This window comes from Pteropus medius, unplaced genomic scaffold, assembly GCF_902729225.1.
Source record: "Pteropus medius unplaced genomic scaffold, Ma_sr-lr_union100, whole genome shotgun sequence".
NCBI classification, from domain to species: Eukaryota; Metazoa; Chordata; class Mammalia; order Chiroptera; family Pteropodidae; genus Pteropus; species Pteropus medius.
In genome coordinates this window covers 1,239,897-1,250,227 of record NW_024341753.1, presented here as the reverse complement: position 1 = coordinate 1,250,227, position 10,331 = coordinate 1,239,897, and the positions used below count along the sequence as shown (strand labels likewise).

At 38.1% G+C, this 10,331-nt stretch overlaps 1 pseudogene; it reads right to left on the bottom strand.

Moving 5' to 3' along the window:
• Positions 1 to 893: 893 nt before the first annotated feature.
• LOC120593293 (WD repeat-containing protein 48-like) overlaps positions 894 to 10,331 on the bottom strand; it is a 16,288-nt pseudogene continuing 6,850 nt past the window's right edge.

The window sequence follows — 10,331 nt, the reverse complement described above, 5'->3', positions numbered from 1 at the left end:
TTTTGATCTACTTCCATTTTTTTTTTCCCTGTTTTCTTTTCCTGGAACTCATTTTTCTTGGAAGTTTGGTCACCTGGCTTTGAACATTTTTTTCTTATACATTTTATTTCCTTGTGTAGAAAGTAAGTACTATGAGTAGAGAGATTTTTGTCAGTTTTTTCACTTTTTATTTCTACTGTCTGGAACAATGCCTAGCTAGGATGAGAGCTACTCAATGAATATTTATTGTATATTCTCTTTCTGTTCTATATCTCATATATTTCTTCAGCTTTATCTTCTATCTCTCTATTAAATTTGTATTTTTTTAATCTTTTTTTTTTTTCTTTAAAAAAAACAAGCCCAACACTAATCATTTATTGTTAAATGGTCTGGCTCTCGAATTGTGCAACAAATTCCTATTAAAAATAACTCTTAAATGGTGAAAACAATTTAATGGAAAAAAAAAAACCTCTATAGGTACTGCATGAATGGAATGTACTCTCTTAGAAAAACTACAGAGCACGTGGGTTTAAAATTGAAGCACAGTGACAGATGTGGCCCTACCAATGTGTCTCTAACAAGTGCTAACAAAGATAAAGTCCTTTGAAATAAAAGGAGGAAGCCAAGTCCATGCTGGCCTCTTATCAGTCTCTGTACATTTCACAAGACATAGTCTGCTGGAGGCTCTTCTACTCTTGCACTCTACCTCCCTCGAGACAGCTTAATCTACACAGGGAGACAGGTTTCTATATTACATCTGGATTAGTCACTTCAATCGAAAGAGAATCTTGATCTATACCAAATCTATTGTTAAAAGTCTTGCTCCCACTGGCGCTCAGTGGACTTCCTAGGACTACTCTTGGGGCCATAAAAGAAGGACAGTAAATGAATACCCAGGAGGCTTTGCACATCCTTCATGTGGACTTCTGTTGGTAATGAGGGTGAGGTCACCACCATTCTTCCTTATAAAGTGTTTTACTTCAAAGGTCCATATTTGGATCTAAAACCTAGTCCTGGCATAGAAGTTTAACTTTCTCCTCTGCTAACAGAGCAATATCCTCTTGTTTTTTCAGTTCTGGTTTTTCACTGTCAGAAGAGGTAGTGGTTTGAGACTCATTATCCAAGTTGATAAATTTCTCATAACCATGTTCCATTACTTTCCAGACTTGGAGCATGTCACTAGCAGAAAGTTTTTTTTTTTTAAGGTTTTTGCTCCTGAAGATGCATGAAGTTGGAGGTAGAAAGAAATTTTGTTGAATTTGGACATTTTTTCCCTTTGGTCCAGCAATTCCACTTCTAGGAATTTATCATCCACAGTGATGTCAATTACCCACAGTGGCATCATCTCATTGAGAAGTATTGACTCAGTCTCACTTCTGGAATCTAGGCAGAATAGCCTGAAAAGTGTGTTACTTCCAGCTTCACCAAAGATCACAGTGGTGTGTGGGGCACTTGAAAATATCCATGTCCCTTCTGTACTTAGTTCTCCTGTTCTCCATTTACATGATTTACTTCATTTTCTTCCTCATCCATTGGATTTACATGTGTTCTAGGCCAATATTGCAGGACTGCCTGGAGTAAAAGTCCTCCTAAGTTTAGTTTTGGATCTGACCCATTAGGATTGCTGAAGCCAGCATCTTTTGTAGAAAAGTAACCAGCAAAATAGTCACTCTCATCCAAAGTAATAGTCAACAATCCCTGTTTTTAAGTCTACTGAGAGCCAGTTTGGCACACACACCATCTTAAATCTTCTTAATTTCATCTTTAAAATCCACTTTGCCCAGTTCTTCAACTTTACATGTCTTAAGTACATCCTAATATTCCACATTGTTATTTGTATCATTGGTTAATACATGTCTCTTATTATTAAGAATATGGCGCTAAATAACATCAGCATCCCCTTTGATGACCTGACAGTTTGTGTACAATCATTGTTCAGTCATTGTCATAATCTCCAGAGGCTCTAAAGTTATGAACTCCCTTCAATGTCTATGTATTTATTGTAGATTTAGTTGTTGAGACCAAGATTGTTTTTCTGGAGTTTTATCTTGTTATTACATTTGAGACATGTTTCTTTGTCTCCTCACTTTGTCTGCCACCCTATTTTTGTGTCTATGTATTAGGTAGAGCTGCTATTTTTTCTGGTTTTGGTAGAGTGGCCTTATGTAATAGATGTCCTATGAGGCACAGTGGCACAGTATCGTTGGCCATCTGAGCCTGGTATTCTAGATGTGTCCCTTGTATGGGCTGTGTGTGCCCTCCTGTTATAGTTGAGCCTTGATTGCTGTTAGCACATGAATGGGAGGGATTGACACTCAAGCTGACTGGCTATGAAGAATGGCTGTGACTACAGTGGACAAGCTCTTATGTAGGAATTGACCACATGAAACAGGATTCACATTAGCAGGGCTCTGGTGCCTATTGAATCTGCCCTTTGAGTGTGTTGTTTGTGGAGGTGGTTGGGTGATGCTCTTGTCTGGTCTGAGGCTAGCCACCAGGGGTGTTGTTTCCGGGGCCTCTTTGGTGGGTTTTGTTGCAGGCCAAGGTCTGCCTCTTCCAGAATCCACCTTGTAGTAGCTGCAGAGTGATCTCAGATGGTTGCCACTGGTGGCTGGGTTCAGAGGAACCTGGAAAAAGCTAAGCTGCAATCTGTGGCCAGCTGCCACCAGTCTTGGCTTGGGGGCTCCTTAGTAAAGGAGACAGGGCATTCCAAGGCCAGATACTGCTTGTTTGGGGTTTTTGGACCTTTGAGATATTTTTTGAAAGTCTGCAGCATGAGTCAAGACAAGACATTTGTGTGGAACAGACACTAGAAGAGGGCTGGTGCTTGAGTTAAGTGAGGCAAGGCTTCAGGGAATCACAAGGGTGGGGAAAACAGTGTTAGCCAAGTTAATGGAGAGTTCAGACTTGGCACCTGCCTCTGCCTGATGGCTGAGTGGGGGGAGGGCTCAATAATGGAATAATAGCATCTGCCAATACTTCCATCCCTGGAGTGAGCTGCCCTGAACCTTGCCCTCCAGCCTTGCCCTGAAGCTAGTCAATTTAGTTTCTCCTTGTACGTCTCTGGACTTTTTGAGCTTCTGCCTTAGCACTGGAGCTCAGAGCAAGTGAATTTGTTAGTGAGTAAGTCCTTGTGCAGACCATTTAAGAGCACTTCCTGGGACTCTGGCAGCCTTCCATCTCACTCAGTCACAATCTCTGCTGGTTTTCATAGGCAGATGTTATGAGGACTTCTCTCCTTGACACTGGAACCTTGGGCTGAGGAGTGTGGTGTGAGACTGTGGCCCTTCTCATCTCAGGGGGCCTCCAAACCTGGATTATTCATTCCATTTCTTAACTGCCATGCTGTAAGTGTGGGGCCTGCCTGTTCAATCTCTATCCTTCCTACCAGACTCAATGTGGCATCTTCTGCATATCCTTAGTTATAGAATTTCTGTTCAACTAGGCTTCATGTGGTTCTCAATGATGGTATTTTGTAATTTGGTTGTAATTTTGATGTGGTTAATGGGAGGAGGTGAGTACAGCATTTACCTACTCTGCCATATTGATAAATATGAGATATATAAAGCTGCTGCCTGTGTAACAGAGTACATTGTTTATAGCAAGCTTTTTTTAATGAGTAGAAAGAATATACTCTAAAATAATGATAGAATGTATAATATAGTAAATACCTGAAGCAGTAACATAATTGTTTATTGTCATTATCAAATATTATGTACTGTAGATAATTATATGTGTTATGCTTTTATATGATTGGCAGCACAATAGGTTTGTTTACATAAGCATTACTGCAAACACATGAGGAATCCATTGCGCTACAATAGTACAACAGCTATGATGTCATTAAGCGATAGGAATTTTTTGGCTTCAGTATAATCTCATGGGACTACTATGTATATGTGGTTCATTGTTGACTAAAACATTGTTATGTAATCAGCTCAGTTTTAGGTTTAGGAACCAAACTCTTCTGATTCACCTGAATATCAATTTTGCCCTCATCTCTTCAGCTACTGCTTTTCTTTCTCCTCTGCTCTAGAGCCCCACCTCTGTATGGAGTTGCTTATACATGATGCTACTTTCTTACCTACTTTTCTCCCTTACCCACTCCAGTCTAGCATATAACTCCAATATTGCACTGAATTACTCCCAAATTTACCAATAATCTCCAGGTATAAAGCCCAATAGACACTTTACAATCATCTTGAGCATTGAGCAGTTTTTAACATAGTAGGCCACTCTTCTTGTAACACTCTTCCCTTGCTTTCTTTAATGTTATTTCCTCTCTCCCCCTCTCCTTGTCACTCCTTTTTCTCTTTTCTATTTCTTTGGTTGTCCTCCTTAGTCTCCCTTTCCAGTTCTTTCTTCTATATCTTGCCTTTAACCATGGTAGTCAAATTCTCTTTTCACACTATACTCTCTTTCTCTAGATAACTTTATCTAAGCCAATATTGGCTAGATAGTAGAAATTTTAGGCTATGCAGGCCATTCAGTCTCTGTTGCTGCTACTCAACTGCACCATTGTAGCAAGAAAACAGGTATAGATGATAGGTGAACCAATGATTCAACATCCCACAGGGACTTCATCTTTAACATCTCCAAAGATACACTAGTAGCTCTCTTGTATCCAGGTCCACTCAAATCTGATCTCTACACCATATATCCGTTTTAGTGACTAACACTGGAAAGTAGAAAGTCCTTGTTATGAGGGGCTATGCAGTGTTGAAATTCATCCTCACAGATTCTAGAGCCAGGCTGCATGGGTTCAAATTTCAACTCTATCATTTACCATCATTTATTGGACTTGGGCAATAATTAATCTTTTGTGCCTCCATGTCCCCATCTATAAAATAGAGATATTAAGAAATGAATAATATATATAAAGCACTTATAACTGTGCTTAGCACTTGGTGTTATGTTTTACTGTTCTTTCTTGTGGTTATTATTGCTATTTCTTTTACTTTTATTCAAAGCCAATAAGCTAGGGAGTCTTAGGATTTTACTGCTTAAATGTGTCTTGAATCTGTACATTTGCTTCTATTTTCTCTGCTAACACCATATTTGAATTAAGAACACCTCTTGCCTAGATTGCTCTGAGAACCTCCCTTCTGCCTACCCATCTCTCGATTCTACACCTGTATCACTACTCCTGTTCCACTATTCCAGACTTCTGCTTTCTAGACCAGAATAGAGCTTTCTGGTCTATTATTGCTTCAAGTGTACACGCTCAGATTCTTTACATTCAGAGTTTTTGCACATGCTGTCCTATCTGCTTGAAATGCTCTTCCTTGTCTAGCTTTACCTAGTTAATTTCTCCTACACTCATACATGCATATAACACCTTGCATTTTCCTTCATATCACAGTATTACATAATTTATTATACTTATTATTTAAAGTGATATCTAGTACTAGAATGACACTCTTTAAGGTATCTATTGTTGTTTTCTCAGTGTCTGGCACAGTGCTTTTCTTCAGTAAATATTAGTTGAATGAATTACCTAAATATTTTACATGAATAATTCGCCTAAAAATTCAGTGACTTAATTATATGCTGACTTAAAAATTTGCATTCGAACAGTAAGTTTTCACTTAATATCATCAAAAGGTTTTGCAATTTTATGAAATGATATATAACAAAGCCAATTTCACTATAAGCTAATTAATGTAATCAAGAATTAAGTTCCTATGGCATCAATATCACAGTGCTGAATGAAATGACATTCATTAAGGACCTGCTGTATAGGGTTTTGTACTTTATAAAAGACTTCCACATGTATTAGTTCACAACAGCCAGGGGATTATGTGTAGCAACTATGATTATTTTGAATCTATAGCTAAGAAAATACAGTTAGGGTCACATAATTAATAAGAGAGGCAATATGGTTTTTTTGATACCCATTCCATGGGTCTCCTCTCTACATAATTCTAGTGTTTTCTTGAGCAGCAGGACAAAGTGTGAGCAAGAACATCTCTGGATGCTATGAATGAGAAGCCACTGCTGGATTGAGACCAGCTGATGTTCAATTTTGTAGTGTGAGAATCGAGACTTATTGGTAGAATTTCTCCAGTTTCCACTGGAGCAGGGAATTAGAATGATCCAGAGCCTGAGCTGAGAAGAAAGCCATGTGCTAGTACCCTGAGATCTCAATGGGAGGACTGAGCTGGGGAAATGGTCTACCCATTGAATGAATAATGACTGAGTACTATCTACATGTGCGTTCATTGTTTGGTGCTATGGAATACAAAGGCCGTATGACTTGGCCTCTGCCCTCAAGAAACTTGAAAAATTTATAGCAAAACACATGAGAACACATTTAAAAATAAAAATTGTACTATATTTTATATGGCAGATGAATTACATAATACCGCAATGTACTATTTTTTGAAAAATATGAATGTTAGCAAAGCTTGAATAATAGGAAAGAGATGGACAGGTGGAAGAGACAAATTTGTTCATTAAAAGATATTTCTTGGGAACCTACCACATGTCAAGATTTTATCTAGGCAATGGAGATTCAGCAGTGAATAAAACAGACAAATAGCAAGTCATATTCCAGGGATAGGGAGTAGATCATTTTGCCTGGAACAACACTATCCAATATAGTCACAACAAGCCACATGTGATTATTTAAATTTAAATCCATTAAAATAAAATAGATAAAATAGCAAAAGAATTTAGTTAATCAGTCACACCAGCCACAATGCAAAAGTGCACAATAGCCATATATGGCCAGTGGCTACCATATTGGACAGAGCAGATATAGAGTATTTCCATCATCGCAGAAAGTTCTGTTGGACTGCACTATTCTAGAATGTAATATTTAAGTTGAAAGTTGTCATTAAGATGAATAATCTGGTCTCAGTGGATACATTGGATTTGGGAAGAAGTTGCTTGACCTAGAGAGAGGCTTTAACAGTGACTATAGGGATGTAGAAGGACCCTACAGAAGGCAGGATAGACAGCATCACCTGTGAGAGAAGCAGCCAGTGATGACTCAGAGATTCTAGCCTAAGAAACCAGAGAATAAAATTACCTTAAATAGTCACAGGCAAGTTAAGAGAAAGGGAACTTTCAGAGGCCATATGATGAGGACAATTTTAGACTGGGTTCAAAACAAAGAAGAAAGTAAATATAAATATCTAATGGACAGTGGACAACAAGAGATTGGAGGGAGAGAGCAGGCATAATCGGAATGATAGGCTCCTTATAACTTAGTTGGTCAAAGTGTTAGACAGGGTCATTTATGTAATTGTTGGCCTAACTTGCCTGATTTTCTAGCTCAACTGGTGTTTAATATGTAGGATTTAGAGATATGGGTTTGAAACAAATAATTGAGCCACAGTTTTCAAACCTAAAAACAAGAGTTAAAATTACTTTTTTTTTTTTTTTAATTTTTAGTTTTTAAGATTAAATGTAGTAATAAGTGCCTGGCATGGATTTTGGTCCTGGGTGGGCAATCTATATGTGATAGTTCTCTCCTTCTTTAGTATGGGTGCAGACAACACCAAATCTCTAATGAATACCTAATAACTCAGCTGGATTCTGCAATTATATGTTTTCTGTGGATCTGTAGTAAGCCTGTGTGACACTGCACTCTTGTTTCTGATGGAGTGATAGCAGGTCCTCATCAACCAATGAAGCAGTGGGGGCAAAGAATGAGCTCTGGGCTGAGGTGAAGCTCCCAGTGGTGTGGCCTGGCCCACATGGTTATTCCACTTCTGTAAAATGAGAAGACTGAACTGGCTGATTTCTAAAGTCCCTTCTGATCTAGATTCTGTGATCTCAGAGCTCAGGCCCAGAAAGGACTTTACATTCACTTTCAGAGTGCCAACTACCAGATGGGCCTTATTTGGATCTGAGATTGAGAAGGGAGCTATGCTCATGCAACTTGAAATGCTTCTACTGAAAAGAAAAAAATCATCTATTCATCTAGACACAGTATCCAGTAGACATTCAATAATGATAGAACCTATGAAGAATAAGAATTGAACTGTTTGACTTTGTGAAGCCATAGCAGTGGCCTCTGTGCATGAAACTCCTAGTGTGCATACCGATAAGTTCTTTTGAAAGCAGATTATGCAGAACCTTTGACTAAATTGTTGACTGAATTGGTCTCCTTGATCCCACGGTGAATGACAGAAATAGAACAATTGTGGGAAGGAAACAGGCATGGACTAAAGGACCAGAGAGTCAATTACAGCCTGGGATGGCACTCTTCCCCACAGAATCTGGACTGTTTTATCCTAAATACTCGGAATCTAAATTATGATTTGGGATGTGTTGAGAAAAAAGTACATTTTGATAAAAATCCAATTAAAAGAACAATTAATTGGGCAAATCGCTTTGCTTAATGATTTTAAGGAGACAAGAATGAATTAAGTAGACTCTGTGCCCTGAAGAAGTTTATGATATCAAAGAATGGGGGTGGATGGGATAAGTGCAAAATAAACAAAGGAATGGGCCCATGTTTCCAAAAAAAGACTGAATGGGTATGACTATAGATCACCTGGAGAAAATATTTGAATTATTTGTGACTGGCTAAGACATCTGAAAAGAGGCTGGCCATAGGAGGTTCACTGAACAATTCCTTCACCCCACCACACCCTCCAATATGCTTTGTACCCAAGAAGAAATTGAAAAACTTTGGTAAATGGTGACTTTCTGTAATGAGACAGCTGTATTTTTGTGCTTCATGCTTAGCCAAATCCTCTTTAATTAACCTACTTAGACCTGTTGATTGAGGTTAATTAGAGCCTAGAATTGATGTTAATTGCCATTGTAAACAGCCAATGTTATAGCCAGTACATTTTAAATTTGGTTTAAAAAATTGAGGGAGAGATCTATTTCTTTTAGCTTGCTTACTTTTTGTCTTATGCTTCTCCCTCCTTAGGCAAAAAGGCATTCCTCCATCCTTAATCATATTTTACTTTGTTTTTATTGTAGGTAGTGAGTAGATGGGTTGTTAAAAGAGCTGATTTCATCTAGTCAGTAATTCCTCAAGTATATAGGCAATCTTTCTCTTTTTTCTTCTTTTTCTCTCTCTTTCTTGATTATGTCCCACCCAACATATGTGTACATGTACATGCATATGCACATGCATGCACACACATACATATGTAAACAGATGCACACACAGACAAATGTATAAATGCATACACACGTACACAAACAGCATATGCACATACATCAATCCACTCCTACTCTGTAAACCTGTATGGACTTTCTCAGGCGGCTGCATGCTCTTTGTCCCTGAGGAAAATAAAGAAAGGACTACTGGCAATTTGATAGAAAGCTCAATGGACTAGCAAAGACAAAAAGTAATGTTTTGGTAAAATGTGTGTGTATATGATGGTGATGGGGGTGGTAGTGGTGTTGGTGGTGGTGGTGGTATGTGAGGAGAGCAGAAAGAAGACAAATATAGCAAGAAATAAAAGAGAAAAGGCAACATTTTTAGAGCTATAACGTGTAAGGGGAGTGGTGTTTTCTCTATCTTATTTCAGGGATAAAAGTTCAGATTCAGGACAAATTCTTGTGCCATTCACGTGGCCATCTTTTCTAACTGCACCTTTTCTTCAACTTCTAGGTCTCCTTTTACACATAAACTCAGTTCAGCTAAAGCTGTCACATTAAAGCCTCTCTCTCATCACACATGTTAATTACCATATCTACATGAATAAAATGCTATGCATATTTTTATAAAATATCTAAATAAACATGTAGTTTGGACCTAAGAGATGTATGCAGTGACTGCTCTGAGGACATTCTGAAATGCTATCTTTAGACTTTGTACTAATCCAGTTCCTGTCTTCACCTCCATTTCTTTTGATAAGTGATAGTCCTCTGCCCCAAGCTCAAACTCCTGTCCCTTAGCAAACATCAGATAGGTCAGTCTCCAACACCACTAATCCCTCGAGTGAGGTGAACACATTTGAAAGATACATCAATAACAAAGTAGTAACTAAGATGGCAGAAAAATCTTTATCTCTTCTATTTCTCTTATGATGTAGACTTCAAAATCAAGAACATTATAGTTGTGAAACTAGAAACTAGATCTCGACGAAGGGCTACATGAATTTTCATAAATGGGAAACAGGGCATCTATTTTTGTGTAAGCATATTTATGTGTTTGTGCATGTACATGTTGAAATTCTTTATTTTTTTATATAACTTATGAGTTTGGAGATAAGTATACATCCATGAAACCATCACCATATTTTATGCCATAAATGTGGCCATCACCTTTAAAAGTTTTCTTCCACCTTCTTTCCTTCCTTTCTCCTTTCTTTTCCCTTCTTTCTTTCCTTCCTTCCTTCTTTCCTTCCTTCCTTCTTTCCTTCCTTCCTTCCTACCTT